The sequence below is a fragment of the Theropithecus gelada genome, chromosome 2, assembly GCF_003255815.1.
Source record: "Theropithecus gelada isolate Dixy chromosome 2, Tgel_1.0, whole genome shotgun sequence".
Classification (NCBI taxonomy): Eukaryota; Metazoa; Chordata; class Mammalia; order Primates; family Cercopithecidae; genus Theropithecus; species Theropithecus gelada.
Window position 1 is genome coordinate 112,824,485 of NC_037669.1, and position 17,040 is coordinate 112,841,524.

Below are 17,040 nucleotides of genomic sequence, written 5' to 3' on the forward strand. Positions count from 1 at the left end.
AGAATCCTAAAGAAGGTGTTACAGCATGTCATAGCCCTAGTTCAGGGAACCCCAAGGTCTGGCTTCCTAGAAGGGCTGCAGCTCTTTTCTCCTTCTCCTCACCCACAATGCAGCAAGTGAGTGGGGCGTGTTTTGGTTGGTTTGTGTTATAGCCCTTTCAGTTTCACCACCCGACTCAGGCCTCCAGCTCCTGGTCTGGCCCAGGCCTGCTGCTGCTTCCTGTTGCACGGCCACCCAGCACCAACAGAGGGCAGGAGAGTTATAGTGTTACAGCAGCTCTGGCTCGGAGAATCTCAAGGTCTGGGCCCCCAGAAGGGTCACCATTCTTCACTCCCATAGTCCAGGACTATGTCACCACCTGCAGCTTGGCGACCTGGCCAGGAACATGTTACAGCTCCTTTCCTTCCCTCCATTCAGCAGGTCCTGAGTTCTTGTCCCGCATCCAGGAAGAATGAGGTTATGTGAATAACTGGAGAGTGAACAAGGCAGAAAGGAGCTTTACTGAGTGACAGACAGCTCTCAGCAGAGTGCATACCCAAAGTGGGTAAGTCCTATCTGCTGGCGTGTCATCCTGATGAGTGTCTGAGTCTGACTGAGTCTGGGGTTTTCATGGGCTCAGAATGGAGGAAGTGCATACTGCTTGGTCCTTGGCCAGTCATTTGTGGGTCTGGAAAAAGCACCATCCAATTGGCTGAAAGGCATCAATGAAGTTTTCACTCCAGTTCACAGACTGCAACCAGAACTGGCAGCTAGGCCCCCATGCTTCAAGCTGTTCCTGGCTTGAAGGTGAGGTTTCACCGGGGACCCACCTGTTCCCACCTAGGAATGTGTCTGCTTTACTGCCATCAACATGCCATCCACAGCACCCAGGCTATCCACACTAAGGGGTGTCCACAGGCCCACACCTAGATGCCCTCAGACCTCCTGGTCTCCCCCACCATCCTTCCTCATTAGCATCCAAAGTTTCAGCCTCAGAAGCAGTTTCTAGAGGGGGCCAAGGCAGTGGGGAGGCTGGTATATCAGAACTGCCCTGACCATACACACCTGACCAGGTCTCAACCGCTCCCAGGCTCAACTATCACAACACATCCACAACTTTGCTCTGCCATGGAGCAGGTACCAGCGGTAGAAAGAGACCAGGGAACAGGAGCAGACTCTTCCAAGCCTATAAGGGCAGGGGACTTCCAGGGCCCCTAGAGCACAGGGATGCCTGGGGCTGGAGCCATGACTGGATAGCTGCAGCTATGCCTGGGAGCACAGAGTCCCACCCCAGCAACTTAGTAGTACATAGGGCTCCCACTAGGATCACCTGTTCCTGGACCTCACCGGCTCTGCAGAGCGCATAGCCCCAGCTACACCTCCCCTGCTGCAGCTGGCATCATGGTAGTGGCCACTCCAGACAGGCCACCACCACTATTGCTATGATCAAGTTTAATTTATAAATTAGGCACAGTAAGAGGATAACAATAACTAATAATAAAACAGAAAAATTATGACAATATACTGTAATAAAAATTATGTCAATATTTGCATGCTCTCTTTCACTGTCTGTCTCTTAAAACATATCATTGTATCGTACCTGAAACCAAGGAAAGCAAAACTAAAGATAAGGGGAGACTGATCTAGTTCTTTAAGTTAGTTTTCTTCCCCTTTATCTCTTTCTTTTTTGGAGACTACCATAGTGCATGTATGACTACTCTTAATGGTGTTGCATCAATCTCATAAGCATTTTTCATTCCTTTTTATTTATTCTTTTACTGAATAATTTCAAATGACTAGTCTTTGAGTTGATAGACCCTTTCTTCTGCTTGATCAAGTCTGCTATTGAAACTCTATTGTGTTTTCCATTTCATTCATTGTATTCTCAACTCCAAAATCATGGTTGTTGTTTTTAATAATTTCTATCTTTTTGTTGAACTTCTTATTTTGTTCATGTGTTGCTTTCTTAATATCATTAAGTTCTCTATCTGTGTAGCTTACTGACTTCCTTAAAACAATTGTTTTGAATTCTTTTTCAGACAATTTGTGTATCTCCATTTCATTGTGGTTGGGTACCAGAAAATTACGTTCCTTTGGTGGTGCCAGGTGTCCTTGATTTTTCATGTTCCTCAAAGTCTTGCACTGCTATCTTCACATTTGAAGGAGTCACTTTCTCTGGTCTTTACTGACTGGATTTGAGAGAAATATATTCAACAGTCAGCCAGGTTAGGGAATCTGAGGTTCTCTCAGATCTTTTCTATGGATTCACCCAATCTATACTTCTTGGATAGGTGGAGAAGAAATTCTGATGATTGTGTATCTTCTCTTAAATCCACAAAACCAAACTGGGTCCTGAAAGCTTTCTGTTTATTTCCTCTGGGACAGTGTCCTGAAATGCTCAATTTTGTATGCCTCCCAATCCTTCAAAGTTGAGCCTGCTGACTGCATGTACTCAAAAGCTGTATGTAAAGGCTCACACTCACCATCTGGAGTGCATGTGCAGGCAACTGACTATAGGGGAAAGGGAAGGGGAATATGTACAAAACATCGGGGGTGCCTATGGGCCAGTTGTGGGGAGATGCTACAGACATGGTGTCCCAAGTGGTTCACGGGTGGGCCTCCTGATGGGCTCTGTGAAATGCTTCAAAGGATATGTACCCTGCACTGAGTTTCAAGTCCTGGTTGCTGTGAGTCCTCTCCTTTCTTTCCTGCTACTGCCCTGTCCCAGCCACTTAGCCATGCTAATACCCTCAATATTCTGAGTTGAGTGAAAGAAAGATGGGCTTCTTGGGATGTGCCTCACACAGCTGGAAAAGCTGGGTACTCACTCATTATACTCTCCTTTTCCCCATGGGAGGAACTGCCTGCTGAAAGGAGTCTATCTCGGCACTAAGAAGTGGACCCTGGGGGTGAGGTGATGCATGTAATTGTTCTTCATACTCTCTTGAATGTATCTACTCTCAGATATTTTTCTCCAACAGTGTGCTGTTACCTTTTCCATTTAACTCCTAGATTCTGGTAAATATATTGTCATCCATCGGTGATTGTCAAAATCAGTGCATGATGTGGAGATTATGGTAGGAAATTCCGATTTCACCATTGTACTGATGACACTTTTGTCCATGGATTTATATAATCCATATCAAGTGCATCAAGAAAGTCTGAATAAATGAAAACAATAGTTTGATATTTAGCTAGCATAATTTTTGCATAAATATGCATACTTAGGGACCTTGTTTTTATTTTTATGCTGTCATTTTCAAACATGCATCCTTTGAATCATCAGTTCTGTAGAATATCCCACAAATGAGGACAAATTTGATCTTACAATCAAATATTGTGGAGAAGTTGGTTAAACATGATTCAATGGTTTCTTTATTTTAAGACTATAATATGCTAATGAACAATGTGAATTTACAGGAAAGAATATATTGTGCAATTTTTCTCAATTTATTTAACTTATTTGACTATGGTACTCCGTTTTTATTTTCACTGAGCATCCTAAGAAACTGAAGTTTAACAGACACATATTTAGGGGCAAATGCTTTCTCCAAGTGTGCAATTTAGTAACCATTGTAGGAAAGCTGAGGAATACAATCAACTGGTTGAATGTTTTCAAATATGTTTTGCTTGTAATGATAGAGTTAGAGATGTCTAGATTTGGCTTGTTCTCTTTTCATGTATTCTAATTATATAGAAAATCATGGCACATATTTGAAAATTAAAGACAAGCCCAATCCCTGAGCTCACTAATTTGTGATTATTTCCTATTGTTTTTATTTCTGCTATTTAATATAATGTATTATGTGTGAAGTATAAGAAAACATTTTTATTTGGTCTAGAACATACCAGGACTCAAGTTTCTAAATATGATAGGCCCTGTGGACAAAAAAGTGAGATAGCATTGTATCTTGTCACAGTAAGTAACAGTTTATTGAGCACTTACATGAAATAGGGTGTCTTTTAAGACCATTGTGATGAGGCGTGGTGGATCACACTTTTAATCCCAGCACATAGGGAGGCTGAGGTGGGAGGATCGTTTGAGCCCAGAAGTTCATGGCAGCAGTAAGCTATAATTACACTGCTGCACTCCAACCAGGGTGATAGACCCTGTCTCAAAAGAGAAAAAAAAAAAAAAGACCCTTGTTAAATGTATTAATTTATTTAATGCTTATACTTATGATGAAAATCTCAAAAAGCAAATATTGTCATTGTCTCCTTTTACAAATAGAGAAATACAGAATTTGAATTCATGCAGTCATCTCCAGAGTTTGTACATCCAACCACCACATTAAACTATCTTCAAGCATTAGCTATAGAAATGTAATTATTTTTGAAGTTTCTATTATTGCTACTTAAAATAGATATAATAGCTCATGCATTTAAGTGACTTCCATAGCTGCATATTGAAAGAAATACATTTGTCAAATCCTAAAGCTTAAATTTTTTTTATATTAAAATGAGCTCTGACATCTAACTCTGCTTAAACTGATGAAAAATCATGCAAAAGATGCTTGCAGGAGGCATCTGTTTGATTTTATGTATAAGAATTAATAGAAATGAAAATCTTATTCTAAGGCAAAGATATGTAATTAATTCTTCTCTCTTTGTTCAGCATAACTGACATATCCTAAAGGAGTGTTTTCACTGAATATGTTGATGTGTGGCTTAAGTATCATAAATTTAAACAAAAAAAAAAAAAGAAGAAAAAACTTAGATTAAAAAGTGGCAGTTAGCCTGAAAATTACTGGTCTCTGAGATGTACCCTTTAATTATTTCTGAGAAGGGAACTTAAAATGAGGAACATTTATTAGTGAATTATTTTTAGCATCGAACTGATCCCTAATGGCTTTCAGAGAAGTCCTGGTTTAACCTTGGAATGTATTTCATTATCACGTCAATGGACAGAGCTCTTTCACAGTGCAGATTGAAATTATAATTTTGAGAAAGAAAGTGAGGTAGATGTGTTCTATTAGATCAATCTCCTACATATGGTTAATTTCAAATTTTTGTGACACTTTATGAAGTATTAATAATAATACTAAAAGTACACAATCCAAGTTTAATAATATCCAAAATTTACAAGTTCTTTCTCAAGTATATGCAAGGGCATTATGTAATATTTTTCTTGACAATATCTTTGAAATCCAGGCAATTGACAGGTCTTATTTTCCATATTTTATAGAAAAAGGATCTGAGTCACAGCAAAATGAAATGACTTATTTAAGGTCAGAAAGATGGTTCATGTTGATATCCCATAGAGTGTTTTGTTTTGCTTTTTCTTCAAACTTCAGTTTTCCAAGTGACAAATGGAAAGATAAATGTGAAAGTATTTTGTGAATTCTCTTTTCATAAATTAACAATGATTTATTTATGTGTCCACTTATTTGTTTGCTTATTCTTCTTGGCCTTAAAGAACTTAAAGATGTTATTAAAACAATAATGTTTATTTTTATGGTCATATGATGAGGCTATAGAAATTCTAAGTACTGTTGTTTTACTGGAGGAAATTTTTTGCATTGCAATTACTTTAATCATGATGACAAACCTTGATGCTTGTATGTCACACTTTGGGAGGCGGAGGCGGGTGGATCATGAGGTCAAGAGATTGAGACCATCCTGGCCAATAAGGTGAAACCCCATCTCTACTAAAAATACAAAAAAATTAGCTGGGCGTAGTGGCGCATGCCTGTAGTTCCAGCTACTTGGGAGGCTGAGGCAGGAGAATCACTTGAACCTGGGAAGCAGAGATTGCAGTGAGGCGAGATCACACCACTGTACGCCAACCTGGCGAGAGAGCGAGACTCCATCTCAAAATAAATAAATAAATAAATAGCCACATTTCATTTAAAGAAAACAGGTAAAGGGCCTCTTATTTCTCTGATAGACTTATTTGTGTTAGGGTACATATAATAATCTGATGTAATTATCAAATATACCAGTAAAGAAAACCAAAACTACTCTAGGTATTTTAAGCAGCAAGGGATTCAATACAGGGAATTCAGTGTTTATGAAATTGCTGGAAAGGCTAGAAGAGTTGATTATGGGCTGGGACTCCAGGAATTTTTTCTAAAGCAACACAAAGTCACTACTTTGATGCCACCACTGGAACTATTGTGTAGGAAAGCACAGCAAAAGGAGAATGGAAGGAGATTGAATGAGACACCATACAATATCTGCCAAACATGAATTAAAACTTTTAGCTATGATTAGCTTTAGACTAATTTTCATCAATTCTAAGGCACCTTGGTTGCACAATATGCCACCATTTTATATAGTCGTAAGAGATAAAAATTACTGTCCATTCAGTCCTGAAATAGTACTAAGATGCCTTCAATTGTAAAATGCAGCCAATTTTAGAGATATTAACATGTTAAAAGGTGTGCATGTTAGAATCAATGGAATATAGTACATATTTCATGACAGATTGTGATGGTATGGCCTTTTTATGCTGGTATGCCTGGACGTACAGAGCAGTTTGCTGTTTTAAAGAAACATTGATAAGTTAAAATAAATTGATTTTTCCGTTGTAATTGGCATAATGTGTAGAGAAAAAAGAGTAAGGGATAATAGAATGGTAAAAAACTGAAAGAGATATCTTATAATTTACCAAAATACAAACAATTTACTAAGTTAAATAACTGAAAACTACTTATATCTCTTTAGGTCATGAGTAGATTGCATTGCAAATTTCCTTAAGAAGTGTAACCCTGTTGTAAAATGGAAAAAGATATTTTGTGGATGATGTTAAAACACATTAAATCAAGCCACCAGGAGTGACTGTATTCTGTCAAAATCACCCAACTACAATTGCTATGCAAAGAGTCGCCCTTCTCCCTGAGTAGGCCAATGCTTTCACAGGAGGGTAGAGAGCAGTAGAGGGCCAGGAACATGTGCAAAACTATAACTGGTCAGTTGTGAGCTGACTGGAAGCCAATAAGATAACCAAGGCCTTAGGCTAAGGCTCAACCCAGAAGAATACAGCAGGGTCTGCACACAGTATTAGACCCTAGAGATTAATCAAGTGACATTCAGGAGAAGAAACAATCAGTCAACAGTGTGGAGGAAATAGAAAGTAAATAGTCTAAGACTGGAGTTTGAGGTAGACATTTGTTGAGTATCTGCTATGTGCCAGGCACTATTCCAGTTGCTGCTAGCAAAGACAGGAATTAGGATCACATAAGATCAGTAAAGTAGTATTCAGAGACCAGAGTTCTCAGAACAAAGTATGTTAGCAGGCCTGACTAATTACTTTGATCGTGTCTCCATTATCCCACTTTGGTCTTGTCAAATGAGCCTGCTGACCTGAGATCAGAACTCAAAGGGCTGCTCCCTCAGTTGCTGAGAGGGCTGAACATGTTCTGCTATCACCAGCAAGCACAAGTGATTTTCCACAGTTATAATCTCTTCCTGGGTAGCAGCACCAAAATGTCTAGAAAAGAAAAGTTGGCCTGAGATATTTATGGTTCATAATATATTTTGCTGTCATCTCAAAGATTGCAAATGTCATTTGCCAACAACTCACTTATTTGATTTATGGAATAATTAATTGTACGTAAGATAAGCAGTGCACTGAAGACTGGCAGTTATAATTAATAGACCCTTGCAGCAGAAAAATAAAAAACTCTTTATGAAATTGCAAATGCAAGTTCATACTCCATACTACCAGTGTCTCTCAAATTGCTTTGCTCTTTCTTCAGGTGCAGGCTGAGGGCCGTAAGTATAATAATAACCCTTTATATTCATTTTGTGTTTTGCAATTTACAAATACAAAGTGATTTCTGACTTGTGCTATTTTGTTAGGACACTGCAACACTGCTGTAATGAACACAGGGAAGGCATTGTTGTGCTGGGAGCTGAGGAAACAAATCCTGAGACACTAAGTGATTTGCCCAAGGCCACGCCGTGTCAAAGCTGAAGAAAACTCAAGGACAATGACTTCCAAGTCTGCTGTGGGTAAGGCCATGTGTTGTAGTATGTAAAGAAGAGCACTGCTTCAAACTACCTGGATTTAAACCCCGCCTCTTCCATGCATTGCCTATGCAAACAAATCTCTCAATCTCCAGGAGCCTCCGTTTTTTCACATATAAAAGAGAACAATACAATTTCCATTGCAAGTTTCTTGTGAGGATTTGGTGAAATAAAGCATAAGAAAGCCCCTCTCTCCTCTGACTGCTTCCCATTCCCTGCCTCCCACCCCAGCTCACATCCATCATTCTTTTCCACTGCCCATAGCTGCTGACTTAGCTGGGTGCTCCGTTCATCAAATGCTCCCCATAATTCTGCCCATGTCAAGGAAAGATCAGATAGCCTTCAAGTGCGTCCTTTATGACTCTTCAGAAAAACCCTTAGAAATAATCTAAACAGATCCACTCCAAAAGAGATTGTGCTTCAAGTAAAAATAAAACAATATTTGAGCTAGGTTCATACTTTTCGATGATAAGAAATGCCCCAGTCTAGACATAGTCATGTACAAGAGGCATGGAATTTTGGTCACCATCATTGCAGTAGCTGTACTTTCATATCTGCCTTCAAGGAATTTAGACTCTAATGGGAAAGACATATATAGTAACACACATAAATCCTTAGTTATCTTTTCTTTAATTGAAGGAGCATAGCTTCTTCACCTGTTAACCTTAAATCACTGCCAAAAATTACAGTTTGAATTTCTTTACAAATGAGGCAACTGTCCTAATTATAATAATAACAACTTTTGTTCAAAATGCCAGCAGTGCTTTTCTTACTAATTAATGACAGACTCACCCAGTCAAACAGCAATCGCCACTTTCCCTGACACCATTTCTGACTGCAAGTTGCAAGACCTTTATAAAAATAGAATCTCTAGATCTCACTGTGTCTATCTCTCCTGGCTGGATTACTTCCTACCTAAATCTTGCCAGAATGTGTGTGTTTGTGTGTCTGTTTTGTCCTGGAGTGTGGGAATAGATGGTGAATGCAATGAGGAGTGTACACAAGGGAAATCTAACATGGAGTGCAGTTCATGCAATGGGTCAAACAGCTCCTGCTTCATTGCTCTCTTTCAGTGCACATTTTCATCACCATCAGCAACACTTCTTTAGAGCACCGCCTCCAAGTATGTGATTTCCTCTCTACGCTATGGACCCTGACTGCAGACTCAGCTGCAGAACAGTTTTCCAAAAAAATCCTAAGGTAGCTTTAGATGATATGCTAAATAGGCTGGTCCATTTTTCATCAGAGACTAACAAGCACCAATTTTTCTGATCACCCCTTCATGGAGTGTGGTTTCCTCTAATCAATTTAACCAAACATAACAACTAAAATGAACCAATCAGAATAGCTACTGAAATCAGAAATATCTGCTGTGTATTTAGAAAATGAACAGTGTTTAGTGAACTAAACTGATTTGTTTATGGTCTTGTGCTCAAGCCTGTTGAATGGCTTTGGGTACTGTATTATTTGTTTTGAAGCAGGTACAGAAAAGGGATAATTAATTTAAAAGAGAAGTGAATAGGGGTGTAAAATATGTGAGCTACTTTTAAGCAATATAGATTGGATGTTATTTTAACAAAGACATAATCAATACCTCCCCAGTTCATGGTCCTGTTCTAGGAAATATTGAAAGATCAAAAAAAGACATAGCAAGTGATCCTCATGGAGCTGACTGCCTAGATGGAGAGGCAGAAAGTCACTTTCACAGTATAGTGGGGCAAGTTCTATGAAAGAAGAATCACAAGAGGCTGTGGGCATGTGAGAGGGGGCCAAGGAAGCATCTCTACGGTGGTGAGGGCTGAACTGAGAATGAGAGGTTGAATAGGAAACAGCCTGGGAGCAAAAAACAAGAACATTCAGGAGAGGAAATGAAAGCCCAGCAGAGTATCATAGGTCAGGGCGCAGGACACAGTCTGGCCTGACTGTATGTACCAGGGCCAGGGCTGCAAGAGGCAAAATGGTGAGAACTAAGGCAAGGCCAGGTCTTCCCAAGCCTTAGATGGCCTGACAAAGAGAAACCTCAGAATTTCAACAGATGACAGGATATAATGTACTTTTGGAAACATCTCTGTGGCCGCAGGGTGGAGAGTGAATTTGAAGAGGTTGAGGGATTAGGCAGGGATACATCCAGAAGAAAGTAATCCTCTCCATTCCAGGACTTGAATCATAGCAGTCAGAGTAGAGCTGGTGAAAACGGAACACAGTTTAAAAGTATGTATAGGCTAATGTGCCAGGCATTTAAAAAGTAAGATTAATTTTTAAATTCAATCTGCATGTAGAGAGAACATTTCATTTTCCTTTGGCATCTTTTGGTAATGCAATAGCTGGACTGTGCATAAGAAACTTTAAGTTTTAACAGTAAATTCAGCTTTTCATTTGATGGTGTTTTAATCACAATAAAATCAACAAAAAGCTGGAAAGGAGAATGTTTGAGTTACCTAGGCTGACTTAACAAAGAAAGCCCCTTTAGCTCTTTCATTCTTTGCTACAGAAAATATTAGAATGGCATTTTCAGTTGTTACCATTACATATCAGGGACATCCAAATTTTACTAGGTCTATCATTGAAAGTAAAAACTAGAAGTGGTAATGTTAGTTGCCTAGGTGAGCTCCCAGATGAGCCATGTCACTAAACCTACGGAGCATTTATGAGACGTAAGTGCCAGCATTAAAGGGGATGTGGTTACTGAGTTGCAGCCCTGCAAAAGGAAGAATAAAATATTCTCCCCAACATAAAACACTAATTTGCTTTTTTGTCCTTAAAAGTTGCTCTTTGAATTCATCTCAAAAATGTGTCACAAAAACAGATTGTTTTTCCGGCTGACTCTTTTTACCCAGATGTCACTAAATGTTCAAATGTTCACAGTTTTGCCATGTACCGAACAGAAGCTGTTTGGACGTTTTTTTTCTTGGTATGTCCAGATTACTTTTTATTCCACATTTTACCAGGTAGAGCTGAAATACATTGTAGTTTTCTTCTTAAATATATAATCATACTGTTTTATATTTCCTTTCCAAAGTAGCATTTAAAGAACTGTTAATGAAGCTTTTCTTCTTCACCAAAGACTGTTTTCCTGTCAAGGATGTTACATATTTTTATCTAATTCAGAATAATCATAGTGAGTTAACCTGCTTATCTTTTATGCAGAGCAAAATTCTCCTCTATACCCATGTGTACATCTGTGAGTGTGTATATGGGGGTGGGGAGGTGAAGGCTGGTGCAAGGAAAAATATATAGTGATTTTAGAGTTCAAAATTATGGGAATACAAAGCCCTATATTAGATAATTTCTTTGCCTTCCCATTAGGCTTCCTCTTTAATATTTCAAATGTAAAATATATAGCGTATGCCTCTAGGCCCTAATCTTTCACTACCCTTTAAGGAAACATGTCTCAAATACTTAAGGCATGCCTACTGTGTTGCTACCATTTCCTCAAGGTAGGTACCAAATGTACCTACCATTTCCTCAAGGCCTTTATCATCTCAGGAAATACTGTAGGCTATAGATATTTATAAAACAAGCCAAGCGGAGGATTCTGAGAGAAACAGAAAGACAGTTCTATTTCTCAGAACTGAGATTTCCTAATCTCAGGAGAGATTAGGAAAGGAGACATCATGTTTATTTACAGGAATTGGGGAATTCCTCATGAAGGAACTGATTTTGAACTGACCTTGAGGATGAGTTAATGCTCTATTGATGGGAATCCAGACATTTCATAGGAAGGAAACAGTCAAGACAAAGACAATGTGGCAGGAAAGAATGTGCTGTATTGAAAGGGCACCAAACAGGCACAATAGGCTGGAGCCTCATGTAAAGGTGAGCAGGACAGGCATCGGGAAGGGAAAGCTAGGCCAGAGTGTGAAGTTCTTTACAATTATCCAACTCAGAAGGAGACGTTTGACTTAGAAATAGAGATCCACTGAAAGATTTAAGTAAGAAAATGACTATCATACCTATATTTAAGAAAAATGTATCTGGCAGTTATGTATTTGACGGAAATGGAGAGAGAAGACAGTAGATACATTAGGAGGTAGGGAAATTAGGAAGCTGTCTCTTTAGAAAGGAAGTACTGAGTAGGAACTAAAGAGAAGCAGTAAGATAAGAGCTGGTAGATTCACGCTCATTCTTTCTGTGTCATGGTTGTTGTATCATTTTATTGTGATTGGCAAAGGGACTTCTCTACGTGTGGAAATATAATGGTTCCCTTGAGTGACAGTCCATCATGGAATGTTTCAGATGCAGATCAGTGAGTTGACGCTGATATTCCTGCAAGAGCCAGTTCACGAAATGTAACAATGAAGGGGAAAAAAATCAGACATTTACTACCACAAAAAAAAAAAAAAAACTGTTATAAACTAAATCTTTTATGATGAAAACCAGAATGAAGTGGGAGGACACTATGGAATATGGAAAGACAGAAAATTAATGAAAATTAAATGTTACAAGAGTTTGTCCTTTATTTAGGTACTACAAGTCCACGAAACAAGGTCTTCTTTGGAACCTAGAAGTAAAAGTGTTACATTTATTGAATATATATGTGGCACTGTGCTAGGCAATGAAAATAAAACAATTATAACCATTGGAGCCATTAAAGAGCCCACAGTGGAGGGTGAAGAATTGTAACTGCAGTAGGGAATTGGTGGGCGTGTCATAATTGAAGCATATCTGAGTGTTAGAATAATTGCAAAAGTTGGAAACACTGGCTTGGAAGTATACATATTTTTTGAAGAAGAAGATTCTCCTGTAGGCAATTTTATTTATCCAAGTTGTTGTTGTTGTTGTTGTTTGTTTGTCTGCTTGTTTTTGAGATCGAGTCTTGCTGTGACACCCAGACTGGAGTGCAATGTAGCAATCTCGGCTCACCGCAACCTCCACTTCTGGGGTTCAAGCTCTTCTCCTGCCTCAGCTTCCTGAGTAGCTGGGATTACAGGTATGCGTCACCATGCCCAGCTAATTTTTTTATGTTTAGCAGAGACAGGGTTTCACCATATTGGCCAGGCTGGTCTCGAACTTGAGGTCTGACCTCAAGTGATCTGCCCGCCTCAGCCTCCCAAAGTGCCGGAATTACAGGCATGAGTCACTGCACCCGGCATATTTATCCAAGTTTTGGATGAGGAGGTTTCATTTTATTTGCTAAAGAAGGCTATCATCTGACGGAATGTAGGAGTCACTGCTGAGGCAGAATTAAGAAGACCTGAATGGTGAGAAGTTAGGAATTTTTCAAGAATCCAGGAAGCCTTGCGCCTACAAGACCAATTCAAGGTGAGAAAGGATATCACAATGGCTGTGTACTTCCCCTCCATCTATTCTGAGTAAAGCTCACCCGCCCTACTTTGTTCACTTCCCTTTGTGTGTTCCCTTTCTCATATACACATTTGCTAGTTGATGAAAGGAAAAAAAAAAAAAAAAGAGTAGTTTTAGATGAAGTTTCCATACTTGCCAATTCAAGCCAAAGACAAACATGAAGAGCCAAACTGCTGACTCTTTTCATTATAATTTTCTTTCTCTTGTAATCAAAGTTCTCTCTCCTTAACCTCAAACCCTGTCCTTTCTCACGATGAGTTCTAGAGACTGGTCACGTCACCTTAGTTTCAAGCCTTCTTTGACTGTCTTATTTTTTCATTTGTAAAGGTAAACGAGAATCCCTGACCCTTAACATTTTCCACATGAACTAATAGAAATATTCCTTTAAATGCTCTATGCTCTTTTGCAGCACAAGAAAAGCATGTTCTGTTATCTTTTTTTTTTTAATTTTTTTTTCTGCCTTATCTCCCATAGAGCCAGGCTAAATTATTAGTCTACGGCAGAAGTTCTCAACTCTGGTTGCACATGAGAATAAGTTGGGGACCTTTTAAAAATCCTGATGCATAAGCCATACCAGAAACCAATTAAATCAGAGTCGCTGGGGGTTAAACCCAGGCATCAGTATTTTTAAGACTCCCAGGATAATTCCAATGTGCAGCCAGGGTTCAGAAGCACTGAGAAGCAACGCCTAATTATTTCCCAATTCCCCAAACTGGCATTTACCTTCATAATTTTCTTGCCCATCCTATCTTCTTGGCGTCAAATGCCTTGCAGTGTTTTACCACCTAAATAAAACAAAACCTGCACAACCAACAAAGTTCGAGCCAAATGCTCCCTTCTCCCACTCACTCCCATCCAAGTGATTTATATCTATACTCAACACATATGACATTGGGCTTTAAACTCTAGTTACAGACATGTCCTTTTCCTAAATGGATTTTAAGCTCCTTAAAAATAGGGACTTAAGATTATTCATGTGCACATAGTGAACATTCAATTAAATATTTTGAAATCAAATAAAATTGCCAAAAATGAATGATATAAATAAATCTATACCCTTCCTATATATAGTGTAGTGATGACTTGTGCCTTCTATTAAAAATCAGTTATTCAGAAAAGCCATGATACCATTTCTTATAAAAATGCAAGATGTGATTTACTATTCCTGGCAACAGCTGCTGCTCATCAATGATACACTTTGAAGTCAGTATAACACAATTCAGCAGACATGATGATTCTCAATCTATGCATGATGCCATATGGGCTTCAAGACCAAGACAGCATTATTTCTCTGCTCAAACAAATACGCTCCATGTTTTGTCTTGCAAAATTTGACCTAGATTAAATGTACTTTGGCCAAAACATCTAAGTCCTCCCAAGAAAATGGTTATGGGTTAAATGCTAAAGAATACATCTCTGCGTGTGTTTGTGTGGGGGTGTATGTGATGGCGTGTGGTGAGTATAACACATGCACAAAATTCACTCCTGGAAGAGACAACTTAGGCATGGCCACATCGTTCCTGTGTTCCAGGTGTCCCTGTCTTTCCTCTCTGGTCCCATTTAAACTCCGGGTTTAATTCGATCTTCATATGACTATGTCCCTCCACTAGCAAATGTGGAACAACTTGAAGGTAAACATCACGTTTTACTCATTTTTATTCATTCATAACATTTACCTGTCATGGTTCCTATCACACAACAGCAATCAAAAGGTATTTTTTGAAGTCATAATTGAACAAAAGGAAGAATTTTGAATGGATAAAGGAAAGTATTGGTATGAATAGCTCCCTGACTCCAAACGTCCCCTGTTGTTGCCTACACAAAGCAAGCATATTTCATACCACGCCCACAGGTACAGTGACTTGAATAGGTTCTTGATTAGATAGTAACAACTAGAAGAAAAATAATTAAATACACCAGTAAAAATTAAAGCAAATGTTATTTGATTAAGTGGTATTACTTGATATTACCTGTATAAAATTTAAGTTATAACTTTCACCTTGCTGCACAAAAATCTTAAGTTACAGTTAACTTCTAGGACTAGAACTAGGATAAAGCAAGTCAGGCACTCATATTGGGTGCAAAATTTAAGGGGTGCAAATAACATTTAATGAGATATTTTTTAAAAACAAAATTAATACAAAAAATCATGATGAATAAAATACCACAATTATAAATAAAAACAAGGTCCATGTGGGATGGATTTGCAAAATATTGTAAGAGAACTATTGTATGATGAGCTATACTATATCAAAAAATTACCAAAGCATTATTATATAATGCCATTAATAAAAGCTTAAGCATAATAATAACAGCCCACCAGTTTTGGTGCCCGTAGTTTTAAAACTATGGCCAGCTATGCACAGATTTGGGAGTTTTAGGAAATAATTTAACACCAAAGGATGTTGTGGGTTGTTTTCTATAAGAAGCAGCAAGTAATTTTTCATGCTTAGGTTTTAATTAGTGGTCAAAGTGTCTGATGTGTTAGAAATTAAATTGATACTGCCCCCACTACAGTGCTCTAAAGAAGTATTTATCTAGTGAAAGACACATGTTTCCACTTAACTATTCATCTTTCTCTCATTTCTTTAGCATCTAGTGCTGTGCTGAGCATTCAGGCTAATAGTCTGGCCAGCTTGGGGCAGACATCCTCATGAGCAAACATCGATTATAGAATACTAAAAAAGATACAAGAGAACTCAATGGGCTTATTATGGAAATGGAAACAACAAACCAAAAGAAATTTCAGGTCAGGGTAATGTAACTAACTGGTTAACGTGTACCTTTCAAAACTGTATTGTTTTCTTCTCTAAAAACTAGTTGGCAGTATGTATTAAATGTCTTTAAAATTCTGAATAAATCTGATGAAGTACTGCCATTTCAAGAAAATTCCCTTAAGGAAATGTTAATGGACACGTGTAAAGATTTCTCACCCCAAAAATATTTATCATAGTTTTTTTTATAGTATAATAAGAGCAAAGAAATAAACTCAACTAGCCAATTACATGACTATGTTGAGATATATACATTGTATAATGGAAGATTTGCAGTGATTAAAAATAAGTTGGTAAGGTCAGGCACAGTGGCTCACACCTGTAATCCCAGCACTTTGGAAGGCCAGGGTAGGCAGATCACTAGAGGTCAGGAGTTCGAGATCAGCCTGATCAACATGGTGACACCCCATCTCCACTAAAAATACGAAAATGAGCCGGGCGTGGTAGCATGCTCCTGTAGTCCAGCTACTTGAGAGGTTGAGGCAGGAGAATTGCTTGAACTGGGGAGGCAGAGGTTGCATTGAGCCGAAATTGTGCTCTCCGGCCTGGGTGACAGAGCAAGACTCCGTCTCAAATAATACTGATAACTTTGTAAGGAATCAGTAATGACATGTAATGGGGTACACACCAGCTACTCCAAGTGTGTTCCCGTGACTGGCAGCATGTGCTTCCCAGGAACTTGTTAGACATGCAGAATTCCAGGTCCCACCCAGACCTACTGAATAGGAATCTGCATTTTAACAAAGTTCCCCAAATGATTTCTTTATGCATTACCATTTGAAAAGCACTGGCATATGCTGTATTTTTTTAAGCAAAAGAAAAATATGTATATTATGATTCCATTTTTGACTCCCTCAAGTATGACTACATGGATAGAAAAAAAGGATAGATGGATACACATGAAAATGTATGCAGTAATGATCTCGGGGTGCTATACTTTTTATGATCTTCTTTTATTCTAAATTTTCTAAATATTTTCTATATTCAACTAAAATATGTGTTATCTTTGTTA

The 17,040-nt window shown here is 38.5% G+C and overlaps 1 long non-coding RNA gene across 1 annotated transcript in view; it reads right to left on the reverse strand.

Annotated features, from left to right (window-relative positions):
- Nucleotides 1–478: 478 nt before the first annotated feature.
- LOC112619525 overlaps nt 479–17,040 on the reverse strand; it is an 81,670-nt gene continuing 65,108 nt past the window's right edge. The window contains exons 2-3 of the long non-coding RNA XR_003118242.1: nt 3,926–4,089; nt 479–3,140 (exon numbers count right to left, since the gene is read on the reverse strand). This is a non-coding gene — a long non-coding RNA (uncharacterized LOC112619525). The remainder of the gene's footprint in view (nt 3,141–3,925; nt 4,090–17,040) is intronic.